This window comes from Oncorhynchus masou, chromosome 9 (assembly GCF_036934945.1).
Source record: "Oncorhynchus masou masou isolate Uvic2021 chromosome 9, UVic_Omas_1.1, whole genome shotgun sequence".
NCBI lineage: Eukaryota > Metazoa > Chordata > Actinopteri > Salmoniformes > Salmonidae > Oncorhynchus > Oncorhynchus masou.
Genome location: NC_088220.1, coordinates 71,655,678 through 71,675,485, shown reverse-complemented (window position 1 = coordinate 71,675,485; position 19,808 = coordinate 71,655,678). Strand labels below are relative to the sequence as shown.

The following is a 19,808-nucleotide window of genomic DNA, read 5'->3' as shown; positions in this document are numbered from 1 at the left end:
GTAAGAACTCTTTACAATTCCCGATACGCTCTTCCCAACGGGGCGATTCACCTCTCATTTTGACCTTTCCCCACACAGCTGGGGATTCTTACCTAACAAATCACATGGATTCCTGCTCTTTTACAACAAAAAAGGCCCTTGGTTATGCCAGCAGAGAACCTCTGTCTAAGACTGTAGATGTATCTCGGTGGCATGGTTATAACTCCACATGAAAAATTACCCCAGAAAAATATTTCCCTTTTAACCGCCTCTAGTTTGTTGGCTGAAGCAGCTTCTCAGATGAAGGAGCAACAGAACCAGGCCCTCTGTCTGAACAAACAGTGCTTTGACTGGCCGAGCTCATGTTGCATACACTTCCACCTGGGGCGCTTCCTCAAACCTTGTCCCGTCTGCCTCACACAATGTTCCCCGTATCATGCTGGTGTTGCCTGCTCAGTATTAAAACAATGGCTCAGCTCTCCCTCCCAGTCTGTCCGGCAGGTCGACGTAGGCCTGTGAAAGTAATTCTGGTGTTGGCTCCTAATCATAGGTGCTGATACAGTGGCCTGGAAAGGAAACTGCTGACAAAGGCCTCTGTGGCATGCAGACACAGGAGGAACTATTGTTGAGTTGTGTGAACGAACAAACACCATCGCCCCTCTCATTAACTCATTGTGTGCTCTACAGTACAGCCCGTGTTTTACTGTACTGAACGTAGACGCAGGCAGTATCCAGGCAGGTGCCATCTGTATGGATGGGCAATAGATGGTTGGTCGGTACGGTAGCCATCTGTCTGTTGTTGGCATCACACAGAGCTATGTCCTCTATCAGGGGACTGATCTGTGCCAGGTGACGTTCTCCTCACAGAGTTGAGGTAGACAGTCAGGGACAGACAGGCAGACAAACCCAGCCTGTTAAGCAGTCCTTCTCCTTGAAAATCCCTTTCCCATATAGAGAGAGCTGGGGCGCTACTGACTCTTTTATTCATTGGAAGGTTCGTTTCATACTTGTTTTACAGGATAAACATTTGTGTCCGCAAAGAGAAGGAACACTGTTGGCTCTGACTCACCATATGGTTAGACTAGTGTTGCCTTTCACCATGGGGGTATAAATGACATAATTGGGTGCCTCTTGCTTTGAGTCTCAATTAGCGATTGGGGGGGGGGGGGAATCTATACAGATACATGTCAGGATATTATTTTTGACAATATATTGTATTGACGATTTCAAATATAGTTTTTGCGCTAGTTTGCTATACAGGCACCAAATCTCCAGTATTTTGTACTTCATAGCCTTTTCTCCATCTTCAGAAATAGGGAGCCAATTTGTTTTCAGCACTTTTATTTCCATGACTGATCAAACATTTTATGGCTCTTTTGTCCTTCTGCAGCAGATTGGTTAGCAAAATGTTTGGAACATCGAAACACCTGAATCAGTAACGAATCGCAATACATACAGAAACTGAGATGACCGTGAGAATAGGAATACATATCGTATTGTGATAATATCGTATCGTCCCTGGCAATTCCCAGCCCTTATGCCAATGATGTTCAAAGAAGATTTAATTGCTAGCAATAAGCGGGGTAAAATCCTTACTGATCTAATCAAGTAAAGGAATCAGCATGCTTCAGTACAGCTGACGCCTCAGCTAGTGCGCTCAGCTAGTGCGCATACTCCCTTAAAAAGACCTTGACTTGAAAAATGAGGGAAAAGAGGCAATAGTACCGTTTGTCCATTTTGAGATGCTGCAACCAGTATACACTTTCCTCAAACTCAAGAAATCATCCAATGGTATTGAGGAGTATACTACCTCAGAGGATTCATCAATAAGTGCATCGATGACATCTTCCCCACAGTGACCGTACATACATATTAGGGATGCGAGATAGCAATCGGTAAGCATATCGGAATTGGACGATATTAGCTAAAAATGACAACATCAGCACGATGTTAAGTTTTGCACATCGGCGTTAAACTTATGTCAAAGCTGACGTGCTTACCTATATAATGTAGGTAGATAAGAAAATACAGTGCTACACAGAACAAAAGCAGAAAAACACTAAGCACACACTTCCAACAACTAAAAAAGTTCAAGTCGAGCAGTCATTTGAAAGAGTAAGAACATTTCTGCGAAACACCTCAAAGGCAAAATCCATTAACACCAAGATAATGAAATTCATTGCTCTTAACAATCAACCATTCTCTGTAGTGGATGATGTTGGCTTTTGCCGACTGGTCGAATACGTCAAGCCTCGGTACACACGGCCAAGTAGGCGCTATTTTTCCAGATGTTGCCCTACTGGAGTTAAAGTATTGTTGAAACGCATATCCCTGAGCTACTTGCTATGGACGTCACTGCTATTAGCTTCACGACTGACATTTGGACCAGCGATGTCAGCCCCACGAGCATGCCGAATCTGACAGCAGTGGGTCGATAAAGATTTCATACTGAGGAAAGCAGTATTGCATGCTCAAGAATGTGCTGGTTCTCATACCACTGCTGCCATTTCAATGGCATTTGAGAACATGAATACACTCCAAGCTCCATTTGAACAACTCACTTGAGAAATAAGCTCATCTACTGTGTACGCAGCAGACGTGATACAATCAGTAATGGCATTGAAATGCCTGCCCAACAAAACTGCCGACACAGAACGTGGGGTTAAAACTTGCAAAAGTACTTGAGGCTATGAACAAGCGATTTGGTGGCATTCTCTCGGAGCCACTTTATGGTGTCGCCGCCATGCTCGATGCTAGGTACAAGGACCGCTACTTCGATGCAGACAAGAAACAGGGTTTGCGTAAAAAAGACACAGCTAAACAAAATAGAAAAGAACACTAAAAAAAAAAAATTGCACACCGAGGAGGAGAGGCCACAGACAGACAGAGCTGAAACTTCAAGGCTTGACATGTACTGTGTGATTAAATTCTGGTTGAGACAGAACAAATTAACAACGAAACAGCACAGCAAGTAAGTGATTAGTAAAACAATGTGGACAAAATAACTTTTTGGTCAGTGTGTGTGTATATATTTCAACTATTTAACTGTACTAGAATGATTAAAATATCAGTATAGTTGTTTTTGGCAAGGAAAATATTGTATATCGGTATCTAACAAAAATGCATTCCTAGTACATACCCCTACCAGAAACCATGGATTACAGGCAACATTTGCAACGAGTGAAAGGCTAGAGCTGCCGCTTTCAAGGAGCGGGACACTAATCCGGGTGCTTATAAGAAATTGCGCTCAGCCCTCAGACGAACCACCAAACAGGCAAAGCATCAATACAAAACTAAGACTGAATCGTACTACACCAACTCTGACACTCATTGAATGTAGCAGGGCTTGCAAACTATTACGGACTTACAAAAGGGAAACCCAGCCGTGAGCTGCCCAGTGATGCAGCAAGACACCAGACAAGCTACATGCATTCAAGGCAAGCAACACTGAAGCATGCATTTGAGCACCAGCTGTTCCAGATGTAGCCGATGTGAGCAAGATCTTTAAACAGGTCAAAATTCACAAGGTCCAGACGGATTACCAGGACGTGTACTCAAAAGCATGCATGCACCAACTGGCAAGTGTCTTCACTGACATTTTCAACCTCTCCCTGACTGAGTCTAATACCTACATGTTTCAAGCAGATCACCATAGTCCCTTGCACAAGAAAATGAAGGTAACCTGCCTAAATGACTGTGGTTTGACTGTGGTTTGAAAGGCTGGTCATGGTTCACATCACCATCATCCCAGAAACCATAGACCCACTTCAACTCACATACCGCCTCAACACATCCACAGATCAATCGCATGCCCCACTGCCCATTCCCACTTGGCCAAAAGGAACACCTATGTGGGAATGCTGTTCATTGACTACAGCTCAGCGTTCAACACCATAACGCCCTCATAGCTCATCACTAAACTAAGGAACCTGGGACTAAACACCTCCCTCTGCAACTGGATCCTGGACTTCCTGACGGGCCGCCCCAGGTGGTAAGGGTAGGCAAAAACATCTGCCACGCTGATCCTCAACACTAGTGCCCCTCAGAGGTGCTTGCTTAGTCCCCTCCTGTACTCCCTGTTCCCCCACGACTGCCTGACTACCTACGACTCCAACACCATCATTAACTTCGCTGACGACAACAGTGGTAGGCTTGATCACCAACGAGACAGCCTATAGGGAGGTCAGGGAGGTGTTGTGCCAACAACCTCTCCCTTAATGTGAGCAAGACAAAGGAGCTGATCATGGACTACAGGAAAAGGAGGTCCGAACAGGCCCCCATTCACATCGACGGGGCTGTGGTCGAGCGTTTCGAATTCCTTGGTGCCCACATCATGAACGAACTATCACGGTCCAAACACACCAATATAGTTGTGAAGAGGGCAAGACAGGAGAATTAAAAAAAAAATTGGCATGGGTCCCCTGATCCTCAAAAGGTTCTACAGCTGCACCATCGAGAGCATCCTGACCGGTTGCATCACCACCCTGGTATGGTAAGTGCACAGCATCTGACCGTAAGACGCAACAGATGGTAGTGCGTATGGCCCAGTGCGTCACAGGGGCCAAGCTTCCTGCCATCCAGGATCTATATACTAGGCAGTGCCAGAGGCCCAAAAAATAGTCAAAGTCTCCAGTCACAGTCAACCATTCTTTCTGCTACCGCACAACAAGCTTTAGGACCAAAAGGCTCCTTAACAGCTTCTACCCCAAAGCCACAAGACTGCTAAACAATTAATATAAAAGGGGCTCCTGGACTATTTACATTGACCCCCCCCCTTTGTTTTTACACTGCTGCTACTGGCGGTTTATTATCTATGCATAGTAACTTTACCCCTACCTACATGTACAAATGACCTTGAATATCCTGTATCTGTCAGGTATGCATAAATGGCTGCAAGGGAGTCAGGCGCAGGAGAGCACATAGGTAGCAAACAGAGCCTTTTATTTAGGCGAGCCAAAAGTACACGGCCCAACGAACACGAAATACAATAATGAAACAGATAAACAATACCACACAAAGACATGGGGAGAAAAAGAGGGTTAAATACACAACACATAACAAGGGAAATGAGATGAACCAGGTGTGTGGAAAAACGAGACAAAACAACTGGAAAATGGATCAGCGGTGGCTAGAAGACCGGCGACATCGACCGCCTTACACCGCCTGAACAAGGAGAGGCATCGACTTCGGCAGAAGTTGTGAGTACGAACGCTGTTCTGGGTACGAACGCTGCCCACTCCCCGGCCGGTCCTGGCAATAGGACCCCAGAAACCTACCCACATCCTGGTTTACTCTCTCCACCTGCCCATTACTCTCGGGTGAAAACCTGAGGTAAGGCTGACCAAGACCCCCAGACCCTTGAAGTGAACTGGGGACCTCGATCAGACACTATATCCTCAGGCACCCTGTAGTGCCGGAAGACGTGCGTAAACAAGGCCTCCGCAGTCTGTAGGGCCGTAGGGAGATCGGGCAGAGGGAGGAGACGGCAGGACTTAGAGAAACGATCCACAATGACCAGGATCGTGGTGTTTCCCTGTGATGGGGGAAGATCGGTCAGGAAAATTGATCGACAGGTGTGACTATGGCCGTTGTGGAACAGGTAGGGGGTGTAACTTACCTCTGGGTAGGTGCCTGGTAGCCTTACACTGGGCGCACACCGAGCAGGAGGAAACATAAACCCTCACATCCATAGCCAAAGTGGGCCACCAGTAGTTCCCGGTCAGACAGCGCACCATCCGACCGATGCCTGGATGACCAGAGGAGGGTGACGTGTGGGCCCAAGATCAGCCGATCACGGACAGCAAACGGAACGTACCGATAACCAGCAGGACACTGGAGGGGAGGGGGCTCTGTACGCAACGCCCGCGTCCAGCTCCCACACTACCGGCGCCACCAGGCAGGGAGTATGGGAGTGGGATCCATGGGCTGCTCCTCTGTGTCATACAGCCGGGACAGTGCATCTGCCTTCACGTTCTGGGAACCTGGTCTGTAAGAAAGGGTGAAAAACATGGCCCACCTTGCCTGGCAAGGGTTCAGTCTCCTCGCCGCCCGGATGTACTCCAGATTGCGGTGTTCAGTCCAGATGAGAAAAGGGTGTTTAGCCCCCTCAAGCCAATGTCTCCAAGCCTTCAAAGCTTTCACAACAGCCAACAACTCACGGTCCCCCACATCATAGTTTCGCTCCGCCGGGGCTGAGCTTCCTCGAGAAGAAGGCACAGGGGCGGAGCTTCGGTGGCGTACCCGAGCACTGAGAGAGCACAGCTCCTATCCCAGCATTGGACGCATCCACCTCCACTATGAACGCCAAAGAGGGATCCGGGATGAGCCAGCACAAGAGCCGAGGTAAACAGAGCCCTCAGGTGACCAAAAGCACTATCCGCCTCAGCTGTCCACTGCAAGCGCACCGGGCCCCCCTTCAGCAGTGAGGTAATGGGAGCTGCTACCTAACCAAAACCTCAGATAAATCTCCGGTAGTAGTTGTCAAACCCTAAGAACCGCTGCACCTCCTTTACCGTGGTGGGAGTCGGCCAATTACGCACGGCTGCAATGTGGTCACTCTCCATCTCCACCCCTGATGTGGAAATGCGATACCCTATGAAGGAGATGGACTGTTGAAATAACAGGCATTTCTTAGCCTTGGTGTACAGGTCATGCTCCAAGTCAACCAAGCACCTTGTGCATGCTCGGCGCGTGTAGCGGAGTATATTAGAATGCCATCAATATACACCACCACACCCTGCCTGTGCAGGTCCCTGAAAATCTCATCTACAAAGGCTTGGGAGACTGATGGAGCATTCATCAACCCGTACGACATGACATAGTGCCCAGAGGTGGTACTGAACGCAGTCTTCCAGTCATTTCCCTCCCGGATACGCACCAGATTATAAGCTCTCCTGAGATCTAGTTTGGTTAAGAAGCGCGCCCCGTGCATTGACTCAATCGCTGTGGCTATGAGCGGTAGCATGTAACTATACCTCACAGTGATCTGATTCAGACCCCGATAGTCAATATACGGGCGCAGAGCTCCCTCCTTCACAGAAAATAAACTCAAGGAGGCGGGGGAAGGGGAGTACCGAATATATCCCTGACACAGGGATTCGGAGACATATGTTTCCATAGCCTCCGTCTCCTCCTTTGAGGGGATACACATGACTCCTGGGAAGTGCGATAGATCTCCTGGTAGGCGCTGCACAAACGCCCCGTCGACGAGGTGGTAATTGAGTCGCCTTCTTTTTGGAGAAGGCGAGAGCCAAAAAAATAAAATAAATAATAATAAAAAATAATAATAATTTAAAAAAAAAAAAATAAACAAAATCGGCATATTCAGGGGGAATGCGCACAGTGGAGACCTGGTCTGGACTATCCACCGTAGTAGCACCAACGGAAACCCCTAAACAACTACCTGAACACTCTCGCGACCATCCCGGGAGAGCCCTCTGTGGCCAAGAAACAGTGGAGTAATGACAAACTAACCAGGGTAGGCCCAGCACCACGGGAAACACAGGAGAGTAAATAATGAAAGAATCATTCTCTCCGTATGACCCCCCTGCGTCACCATGCCCAAAGGAGCGGTGACCTCCCTAATCAAACCTGACCTTAATGGTCGACTATCTATGGTGTGAACAGGGAAGGGCACATCCACGGGAACGATGAGGAATCGCTAAATTATGGGAAAATGATCTGGCAATAAAATTCCCAGCCGCGCCTGAATCGACGAGCACCTTATGCCGAGAAAACTCAGGAAAAGTAACAAACAAAAACATGTGTGCAACAATGGTGCCTTCTCACCCTGAGGTGACACCAGAGTGTCCTGCCTGCTGCCTCGTACCCTAGCGGAACCAACACGGCACCGACTGGCAGTGTGACCTCTGCAGCCACAGATGGTACACTGTGAAAGCCCCGCCTCCGGTGTACCTGTGCACAGCACCTCCAAGTTCCACAGGCACCAGAGCGGTGGTGCTGGGAAAAGGAATCGAAAGAGTCCACAGGTGACCAGCAGGTTATCCAGCCGAATGGACATGTCCACCAGCTGGTCGAAGGTAAGAGTGGTATCCGTGCAGGCCAACTCCTGACAGACTTCCTTAAGCAGGCTGCAACGGTAGTGGTCGATGAGAGCCCTGTCATTCTATCCCGCTCCGGCGGCCAAGGTCCAAAATTCCAGTGAGACCTCCTGTGCACTCCTCGTCCCCTTCCTCAGGTGGAACAGACGTTCACCCACCGCTCTATCCTCAGGAGGGTGGTCATTCTTCATTCATAATTCCGTGAAGTCATCCAACGCCGCATCTCCTTCTCCCCACACGGCGTTGGCCCACTCCAGAGCTCACCCTGAGAGGTACGAGATGAGGGCGGACACTCTTCCTTCCCGAGGGAGCTGGATAAACGGTGCCAAGGTAGAGATCCAGCTGTAGCAGGAAGCCCTGGCACCGTGCCGCCGTCACATCATACTCTCCAGGAAGGGTGAGACCGGGTACAGGAGTAGTGAGGACCCCTGTTGTGCTGGGGGAGGTACTGGAGGACCTCCCTGTCTCTCCCAGCGATCCATCGTCTGAACGAAGCAGTCTACGGCGGTGCCGAGATGGTGAATCAACGCCGTGTGCTCCTGGACGTGCTCCTCAACTCTGCTACCATAGGGACCTGCTTCTGCTGACTCCATAATGGGTGTGGTATTCTGTCAGGTATGTGTAAATGGCTGCAAGGGAGTCAGGCGCAGGAGAGCAGATAGTGTGTAACAAACGGAGCCTTTTATTTCAGCGAACCAAAAGTACACGGCACAACAAAAACACGAAATACAATACGGGTTGAGATAACCCAGCGCAACCAGACATGTGTGCATACATGAAACAGAAACAATACCACACAAATACATGGGGGGAAACAGAAGGTTAAATACACAACACATAATGAGGGAAATGAGAACCAGGCGTGTGGAAAAATGAGACAAAACAAATGGATTGGCGATGGCTAGAAGACCGGCGACATCGACCACCGCCTGAACAAGGCAAACTTTATTTAACCAGGTAGGCTAGTTGAGAACAAGTTCTCATTTGCAACTGCGACCTGGCCAAGATAAAGCATAGCAGTGTGAACAGACAACAGTGACACATGGAGTAAACAATAAACAAGTCAATAACACAGTAGGGGAAAAAAAGAGTCTATATACATTGTGTGCAAAAGGCATGAGGAGGTAGGCAAATAATTACAATTTTGCAGAATAACACTGGAGTGATAAATGATCAGATGGTCATGTACAGGTAGAGATATTGGTGTGCAAAAGAGCAGAAAAGTAAATAAATGAAAACAGTATGGGGATGAGGTAGGTAAAATTGGGTGGGCTATTTACCGATAAGACTATGTACAGCTGCAGCGATCGGTTAGCTGCTCAGATAGCAGATGTTTGAAGTTGGTGAGGGAGATAAAAGTCTCCAACTTCAGCGATTTTTGCAATTCGTTCCAGTCACAGGCAGCAGAGTACTGGAATGAAAGGCGGCCAAATGAGGTGTTGGCTTTAGGGATGATCAGTGAGATACACCTGCTGGAGCGCGTGCTACGGGTGGGTGTTGCCATCGTGACCAGTGAACTGAGATAAGGCGGAGCTTTACCTAGCATGGACTTGTAGATGACCTGGAACCAGTGGGTCTGGCGACAAATATGTAGCGAGGGCCAGCCGACTAGAGCATACAAGTCGCAGTGGTGGGTGGTATAAGGTGCTTTAGTTACAAAACGGATGGCACTGTGATAAACTGCATCCAGTTTGCTGAGTAGAGTGTTGGAAGCTATTTTGTAGATGACGTCGCCGAAGTAGAGGATCGGTAGGATAGTCAGTTTTACTAGGGTAAGTGTGGCGGCGTGAGTGAAGGAGTCTTCGTTGCAGAATAGAAAGCCGACTCTAGATTTGATTTTCGATTGGAGATGTTTGATATGAGTCTGGAAGGAGAGTTTACAGACTAACCAGACACCTAGGTACTTATAGATGTCCACATATTCAAGGTCGGAACCATCCAGGGTGGTGATACTAGTCAGGCGTGCGGGTGCAGGCAGCGAACGGTTGAAAAGCATGCATTTGGTTTTACTAGCGTTTAAGAGCAGTTGGAGGCCACGGAAGGAGTGTTGTATGGCATTGAAGCTCGTTTGGAGGTTAGATAGCACAGTGTCCAAGGACGGGACGGAAGTATATAGAATGGTGTCGTCTGCGTAGAGGTGGATCAGGGAATCGCCCGCAGCAAGAGCAACATCATTGATATATACAGAGAAAAGAGTCGGCCCAAGAATTGAACCCTGTGGCACCCCCATAGAGACTGCCAGAGGACCGGACAGCATGCCCTCCGATTTGACACAATGCACCCTGTCTGCAAAGTAGTTGGTGAACCAGGCAAGGCAGTCATCAGAAAAACCAAGGCTACTGAGTCTGCCGATAAGAATATGGTGATTGACAGAGTCGAAAGCCTTGGCAAGGTCGATGAAGACGGCTGCACAGTAGTGTCTTTTATCGATGGCCGTTATGATATTGTTTAGTACCTTGAGCGTGGCTGAGGTGCACCCGTGACCAGCTCGGAAACCAGATTGCACAGCGGAGAAGGTACGGTGGGATTCGAGATGGTCAGTGACCTGTTTGTTGACTTGGCTTTCGAAGACCTTAGATAGGCAGGGTAGGATGGATATAGGTCTGTAACAGTTTGGGTCCAGGGTGTCTCCCCCTTTGAAGAGGGGGATGACTGCGGCAGATTGCCAATCCTTGGGGATCTCAGACGATATGAAAGAGAGGTTGAACAGGCTGGTAATAGGGGTTGCGACAATGGCGGCGGATAGTTTCAGAAATAGAGGGTCCAGATTGTCAAGCCCAGCTGATTTGTACAGGTCCAGGTTTTGCAGCTCTTTCAGAACATCTGCTATCTGGATTTGGGTAAAGGAGAACCTGGAGAGGCTTGGGCGAGTAGCTGCGGGGGGGCGGAGCTGTTGGCCGAGGATTGGAGTAGCCAGGCAGAAGGCATGGCCAGCCGTTGAGAAATGCTTGTTGAAGTTTTCGATAATCATGGATTTATCGGTGGTGACCGTGTTACCTAGCCTCAGTGCAGTGGGCAGCTGGGAGGAGGTGCTCTTGTTCTCCATGGACCTCACAGTGTCCCAGAACTTTTTGGAGTTGGAGCTACAGGATGCAAATTTCTGCCTGAAGAAGCTGGCCTTAGCTTTCCTGACTGACTGCGTGTATTGGTTCCTGACTTCCCTGAACAGTTGCATATCGCGGGGACTATTCGATGCTATAGGTATCGACTTCGGTAGAATTTGTGACCATATCCGCGCACATTGACTCGGTACCGGTACCCCCTGTATATAGCCTCGTTATTCTGTTACTTTTTACTTTAGTTTATTTTGTAAATATTTTCTTAACTCTATTTCTTGAACTGCATTGTTGGTTAAGTGCTTATGAGTAAGCATTTCTCAGTAAGGTCTACAGCTGTATTTGGCACATGTGACAAATAACATTTGGTTTGATTAATTTTGCAGTTCTTGCCAAGGAGATCTTAGTTGAGAAATTTTACATATAAGATGCTTGGTGCAGTATTTCTCAATGAAAAAAATGTGCATGAAAACAAGTCATCAGCAAATACTTTATTGAAGAATCCCTACTGTTAACCAATCACCGATGAAGGGGCATAGACTTCAGCTTGCCTCGAGAAAAAAGTGCCTGAACAGCCAAAAAAATAATAATAATAAATAAAATAAACTTACCGGAGTACAAAACGAACAAATGTCTCAAAATGTTGTCATAATACAGTTGAAGTCGGAAGTTTACATACACCTTAGCCAAATACATTTAAACTCCGTTTCACAATTCGTGACATTTAATCCCAGTAAAAATTTGTTGTCTTAGGTCAGTCAGACCACCAGTTTATTTTAAGAATGTGAAATGTCAGAATAATAAAATATTTTCAGCTTTTATTTATTTTTTTCATCACATTCCCAGTGGGTCAGAAGTTTACATACACTCAATTAGTATTTGGTAGCATTGCTTTTAAATTGTTTAACTTGGGTCAAACATTTCAGGAAGCCTTCCACAAGCTTCCCACAATATGTTGGGTGAATTTTGGCCCATTCCTCATGACAGAGCTGGTGTAACGGAGTCAGGTTTGTTGGCTTCCTTACTGGAGTGGCCATCACAATGCCCTGACCTCAATCCTATAGACAATTTGTGGGCAACAATTGTTCTGCCCACAAATTGTCTATAGGATTGTGGTCAGGGCATTGCGATGGCCACTCCAATACCTTGACTTTGTTGTCCTTAAAACCTGTTGGTGTTAGGGGGCAGTATTTTCATTTTTGGAAAAAAAACATTCCCGTTTTAAACAGGATTATTTTGTCAGGAAATGATGCTAGAATATGCATATAATTAACAGCTTTGGATAGAAAACACTAACGATTCCAAAACTGTAAAGATATTGTCTGTGAGTATAACAGAACTGATGTTGCAGGCGAAAGCATGAGAAAAATCCAATCCGGAAGTGCCCCAGGTTTTGAAAGCGCTGCGTTCCAATGACTTCCTATTCAGCTGTGAATGTACCATCAACGAGCTTACACTTTCTACGTATTCCCCAAGGTGTCTACAGCATTGTGACGTAGTTTTACGCATTTCTGTTGAAGAATAGCCGTAGGCAGCCACATTGCGTAAGTGGTCACATAGTGGCTCCGAGAGAGATTCTCGCATAAAATACAGAGGTAGCCATTACTCCAATCGGTCCGAGTGAAAAACGAATTGTCCTGACTGATATATTATCGAATAGATATTAGAAAAACACCTTGAGGATGGATTCTATACAACGTTTGCCATGTTTCTTTCGATATTATGGAGCTAATAGGGAATATTTTTTGGCGTTGCAGTGACCGCAATTTCCGAGCGATTTCTCAGCCAAACGTGAAGAACAAACGAAGCTAAAAACTTTGGCTGTCTACCTGGGAGTCTCGTGAGTGAAAACATCCGAAGTTCAAAAGGTAAACGATTTAATTTGATTGCTTTTATGATTTCCGTGACAAGTTTGCCTGCTGCTAGCAAGGCATAATGCTATGCTAGGCTATGATAAACTTACACAAATGCTTGTCTATCGTTGGCTGTAAAGCATATTTTGAAAATCTGAGATGACAGGGTGATTAACAAAAGGCTAAGCTGTGTTCCATTATATTTCACTTGTGATTTTCATGAATAGGAAGATGGGGTGTCACTAGAGGTTAAGACATTTTGCCACAACTTTGGAAGAATGCTTGGGGTCATTGTCCAGTTGTTCTGGGATTGATATGCAGTTCTCGCACCAAAGTATGTTCATCTCTAGGAGACAGAACACATCTCTTTCCTGAGTGGTATGACGGCTGCGTTGTCCCATGGTGTTTATACATGCGTACTATTGTTTGTACAGATGAACGTGGTACCTTCAGGCATTTGGAAATTGCTCCCAAGGATGAACCAGACTTGTGGAGGTCTACAATTTTTGTCTGAAGTTTTGGCTGATTTCTTTTCATTTTCCCAGGATGTCAAGCAAAGAGGCACTGAGTTTGAAGGTAGGCCTTGAAATACATCAACAGGTAGACCTCCAATTGACTCAAATTATGTCAATTAGCCTATCAGAAGGTTCTAAAGTCATGACATCGTTTTCTGGAATTGTCCAAGCTGTTTAAATGCACAGTCAACTTCGTGTATGTAAACTTCTGACCCACTGGAATTGTGATCGTGATTTTTAAGTGAAATAATCTGTCTGTAAACAATTGTTGGTAAAATGACTTGTGTCATGCACAAAGTAGATGTCCTAACCGATTTGCCAAAACTATAGTTTGTTAACAAGAAATTTGTGGAGTGGTTGAAAAACAAGTTAATGACTCCAACCTAAGTGTATATAAATTTCCGACTTTAACTGTATATGCATGAACTCTTCCGAACGGTTTCGTTTGGGAAGCGAGTGGACGCCTTAAGACAGGCTGTTTGCCTTTATACAAAAACCAAAGATAGAAGTCATATGATTGAAAGGACTATACATAAGGTGAGAATTTCAAATCCCCAGTCTAGCAGTGGTACTGACGCTCCCATACCACATTATTGTCCTCCAGTGGTAGTGCTAAAGTGGTGTGGTTAGGCATGCAGTTACCCCGTCCTTACATTAGGCCTACTCATCACACCAGGATACATGGGGGGGACAGAAAGAGGGTGTGTCTTTACTGGAGGTAGGGTGTCAGAGAGAGGATAGGTGGTGGAGGGCTTAACTCCCACGGGACAGGCTGTAATAATAGGCTCGCTCACCATCTTCCGCTCCCACATGTTAATTAGGATAATACCACACTGCCATCTCATCTCGACTGCTAAACATGCAGTTTACATGCAGCCTTAGTGATAGAAGCTCTTATTATAGATGTAAGACCAACAGCAGATCTTGACTGTTGCCTTTCTCAAGGAACACACACTGGCTATTAAAAAAAACGATGTCACCATTTATGGAATAAACATTCCTCTGGCAGTTTATGCACCCAAGAGCAATTAAGCAAGCAAGATGGGCTGCATGATATTCTTAGACAAAGAAATGTTGAGAACCGCACCAGTGCAAATGGACACAGCTTATGCTCGAAATACATAAACATAAATAGTCTAAGAAAAGGTTCCAGATATTAGAGTCCATCACGTAACATTTCATGTCATCTTAACATTTGTATTATGAGCCATTTATAAATAGGTTAACAGTGAGAATGATACTCTCTTCCTCAGAATCAATTACTGTGAAACTGACTCAACCTCTAGAGCGTCTGCTAAATGACTTAAATGTAATGTAATGTAGTCAAGGAGTAGGCTGTGGGCACCCCAATCAGTGTTTGGTGTGTACACATGAAACACATAATAAGAATAACTGTTGAGGACACAAGTGCATTCCATGGAATGTTCTAGTCCATTTTCCTGTGCCTGTCCAAGCCAGACTGCTGCAATAATGCGGCATTCTCCATAAAAAGTCAAATTTCAGCATTTAGACACCAATATCTATGATGACTGATGTTTTTAAGTTCACACTCACCAATAATACAAGACATCGAGTCTGTCTACATCAGAGTGTAGAGAGATTGACACTCACCACTCAGGTTTTTGATGCCAATGTAAAATGCATTGCCCCACAACACACGTCACTCAAAGTTGATAGCATTTTTGACAGAGCATAGATAGCAGACGACACCATTCTGTATACTTCTGGCCTTTCTTTGGACAGTGTGTTAACTAACCTCCAGATGAGCTTCAATGGCATACAACTCTCCTTCTGTGGCCTCCAACTGCTCTTAAATACAAGTAAAACCAAATGCATGCTCATCAACCAATCGCTGCCCGCACCTGCCCGCTTATCCAGCATCACTACTCTGGACGGTTCTGACTTTAGGGATTTGTAGTTGACCATATATTCTAGGTGTCTGGTTAGACTGTAAACTCTCCTTCCAGACTCACATTAAGCATCTCCAATCCAAAATTCAATCTAGAATCGGCTTCCTATTTCGCAACAAAGCATCCTTCACTCATGCTGCCAAACATACCCTCATAAAACTGACTATCCTACCGATCCTTGACTTTGGTGATGTCATTTACAAAATATTCTCCAACACTCTACTCGGCAAATTGGATACAGTCTATCACAGTTCCATCCGTTTTGTAACCAAAGCCCCATATACTACCCACCACTACGACCTGTATGCTCTCGTTGGCTGGCCCTTGCTTCATATTCGTTGCCAAACCCACTTTCTCCAGGTCATCTATAAGTCGTTGGTAGGTAAAGCCCCGCCTATTCTCAGCTCACTGGTCACCATAGCAGCACCCACCCGTAGCACGCGCTCCAGCAGGTATATTTCACTGGTCACCCCAAAGCAAATTCTTCCTTTGCCTGCCTTTCCTTCCAGTTCTCTGCTGCCAATGACTGGAACGCATTGCAAAAAAATAAAATAAAATACTTTTTTTTTTTTTAATCACTGAAGCTGGAGACTCATCTCCCTCACTAACTTTAAGCATCAGCTGTCAGAGCAGCTCACAGATCATTGCACCTGTAAATATCCCATCCGTAAATAGCCCGTCCAACTACCTCATCACCATATTGTTTTTTGTTCCATTGAACCCCAGGTTCTCTACTTGCACATTCATCTTCTGCACATCTCTCACTCCAGTGTTTAATTGCTAAATTGTAATTAATTCGCCAGTACGGCCTATTTATTGCCTTACCTCCCTAATCTTGCCTCATTTGCACACACTGTATAAAGATTTTTTATATTGTGTTATTGACTATACGTGTTTATTCCATGTATAACTCTGTGTTGTTTGTGTCGCACTGCTTGGCTTTTATCTTGGCCAGGTCGCAGTTGTAAATGGCAACTTGTTCTCAACTGGCCTACCTGGTTAAATAAAGGTGACATAATAATAAATATATATATTTTTTTAATAGCATACCTTAAAAAAAAAATCTGCTTTTTCCACTTAGTAATGGCAGGTTCACACGACCTTATTTATGATTTCCTCTGTGTACATATCTGCAGTTTGTTTTTATGCATTTTGAAATTCGCCATACATCAGTGAAGGCCGCTGATTGGCTGAATACTCAGGGCACGAAGTGGTTGGAGTTGTCAACAAAGCAGCAGGACAGAAATATGATGCCAAGTTTTTGAACTACTCGTAGTTGCTTTATGTATCTTCTCAAAGAAATCTGTGCATTTGAACAACAGCATAAATACACCCATTTCACTTTTGCTTGTCAAAAACCAAAACGCTCACTGCAGCACATTCTGCCACTGTTTTGAACAGATTAGATTATACTATTTAGAACGAGCAGCCAGCAAACGAGTGCACTAGGTAGAACGCAACAACCATGCAAATGCAATAAGTGAACACACATCTAACTAGCTAACAATGTCGCAAAGCATGATGCACTAGCCAGTTAACTTTCATCTTGAAATAACTTCAAAATGTCAGAGTTAGTCAGATATTAGTTTTGAAAGACATGAAATTGGCATGGGAGCTAGCAAGCTACCAACTAGCTAGCCGCTTATCAATGGTAGATCAACTGGTTAATTATTAAAAATTAAAAAGTAATAAAATAAGCCAAACTAATATTTCTGCTTCTCAAAATTACTGTAGCTGCCCAATTCATTTTTATCATGCTTTGTTATACACCCGGTTTAATACAGTTGTAGTCCACACAACATGTCTTTGCGGGCTATACTCAGCTTTGTCTCAGGATGGTAAGTTGGTGGTTGAAGATATCCCTCTAGTGGTGTGGGGGCTGTGCTTTGGCAAAGTGGGTGGGGTTATATCCTTCCTGTTTGGCCCTGTCCGGAGGTGTCCTCGGATGGGGCCACAGTGTCTCCTGACCCCTCCTGTCTCAGCCTCCAGTATTTATGCTGCAGTAGTTTATGTGTCGGGGGGCTGGGGTCAGTTTGTTATATCTGGAGTACTTCTGTCCAATTCGGTGTCCTGTGTGAATCTAAGTGTGCGTTCTCTAATTCTCTCCCTCGGAGGACCTGAGCCCTAGGACCATGCCCCAGGACTACCTGACATGATGACTCCTTGCTGTCCCCAGTCCACCTGGCCGTGCTGCTGCTCCAGTTTCAACTGTTCTGCCTTATTATTATTCGACCATGCTGGTCATTGATGAACATTTGAACATCTTGGCCATGTTCTGTTATAATCTCTACCCGGCACAGCCAGAAGAGGACTGGCCACCCCACATAGCCTGGTTCCTCTCTAGGTTTCTTCCTAGGTTTTGGCCTTTCTAGGGAGTTTTTCCTAACCACCGTGCTTCTACACCTGCATTGCTTGCTGTTTTTTGGGTTTCTGTACAGCACTTTGAGATATCAGCTGATGTACAATGGCTATATAAATAAATATGATTTTATTTGATGTCGCCCTGTCACATAGCTACATTTGAACCTGATGAACAACATGGGGGGAAACAAACCACAGTCTTGCTTTTTTGTCCTACCGGATCTGCCATGAGAAGGTTCTAGGTAGTGTTCTAGTTAGTTGGATGTAGAGGTCTGGTTTATCAGTTCCCAGGCTTCCATGACTGTTATGATTATTTATTTACAAGTTCATTACAATTAGCTTTTTACTTTAGCGCCATCTGTACCTGATAGAGCAGATCTAGTCGTGCGAAAGTAAGCCGTATGGTGCGAGATAAATATTGGGAGGGAGACTAGAGCGAGCGTGACAAGAGAGCCTATTTTTTATTTAACCTTTATTTAACTAGGCAAGTCAGTTAAGAACAATTCTTATCTATAATGACAGCCTACCCCGGCCAACGCAGGGCCAATTGTGCACCGCCGTATGGGACTCATACTCACAGCTGGATGGGATACAGCCTGGAATCAAACCAGGGACCAGGTACACATTTAAAACAAAATCCATGAAATGGTATATTTAAATAAATAAAATTTAAAAATAATAATCATAAGTGTGTGTGGAGGGGAAGGGGGTTGCATTTACAAGTGGAGCACCGCCCCAACGCCCAAATGGGAGGGCCGCCGATGCCATACCAGAATTCAGAGATGCATGTGAATTAGGGTATGTGCATTAGAATAACAGCCCCCTTTTGACTATGTACTACTGCTGCTTCATACATTCATAGATCTGGAAGTGAAACAAACCTGCATGTTCAAGAATAGTGAAACTTACTGCCATTGATGCCAGATTTATTTGTCTGTAAATTGGACATATGAAAATGCCTGTATAGGCTGGTTGTCTGAGGTGGTGTGTAGCCTATAAATAGATAAATAATACATCCTTAGTTAAATATAGTCGTATTTTCTCCCAATACAGTTAGGGTTTTCCAACCATAGGCTGTCTCACATACACGGGCGTGTCCTTTGTAGCCTATTAGGTTAATTCGAGGTGTGAATTAATTAATATTTCATGATTAAGCGTGCCATGCATGTGAGCTTCTGAAGTTACTACATTTACAGAAATAAAAATGCAACAACTTCTGCTAGGTGAATGAACAAATAGGTAGGTTACTTTGTCACAAAAGGTAAATAACCACCGTTTTGTGTTCCTTTTCAACAAAAAACTACTTTGATACCATGACATGGCACCCACTTACTTCAACTGCTCAGATAATCGCTTGAATATGACATAACTTACCTTTATCAATTATTTCAGGCTTTTTCTCCCATGTGAAGTTGTAGGAATATTTTACCAAGTCCTCAGACCAACTGTCCTCACACCACGCGACAAATGGGCTGCTGTCTGCGTCAAACGTGTTGAGGTGGGTGGCCACCAAATGTTGTCAAAAGGAAATGTGTCCTGTCACAATAAAGGAAAACCATTCGACCCAGAGTTATTCTACTAAATTCAACCTCGTGGGGTTTTGCTACATTGAAGTGTGTATCCGTTTAACTTCGTTTTCTCATTAAATATTCCAAGGTTAGAGTCTTCTGAGGTTAATGCAAGCCTTGCCTATGAACACCGGCAGAGAAAATCAATCGACTGACTACCAGTGGGCGGAGTTGTAGATTTGATTTTAAAGCAAAAGAGCGTCACCCATCTTCCCGGCACGCGACGTCTCCCATTCTAAGAATCCTGAAAAGGCTGAAAAACAAAGGATGAGGTAATGATCATGTAAAAGTAATCAGATATAGGTCCATAACCCACATCATACACACAGTAAAATGCTATATATAGTGGGTCTGATGGGGCACGGCCAAAAGCATCACTGACTCAATAGCAATCTAATAAAGAAAAAGTGTTAAAACAAGTTGAGACTGTTGGTGGACAGTCAACACCACCCAGTAGACTAGAGGAACAGGAACACCACTGCTGTCACAAATCTGAATCTGTCACT

General features: G+C 45.2%; 1 protein-coding gene across 2 annotated transcripts in view; it reads right to left on the bottom strand.

Annotated features, from left to right (window-relative positions):
- Positions 1-19,449, bottom strand: part of LOC135546581 (glycerophosphodiester phosphodiesterase domain-containing protein 5-like) — a 115,836-nt gene extending 96,387 nt beyond the window's left edge. For both annotated transcript variants that reach the window (XM_064975138.1, XM_064975139.1), the window contains exon 1: positions 19,109-19,449. The gene's annotated coding sequence lies outside the window, so the exon portion shown is untranslated. The remainder of the gene's footprint in view (positions 1-19,108) is intronic.
- Between the last annotated feature and the right edge of the window lie 359 nt (positions 19,450-19,808).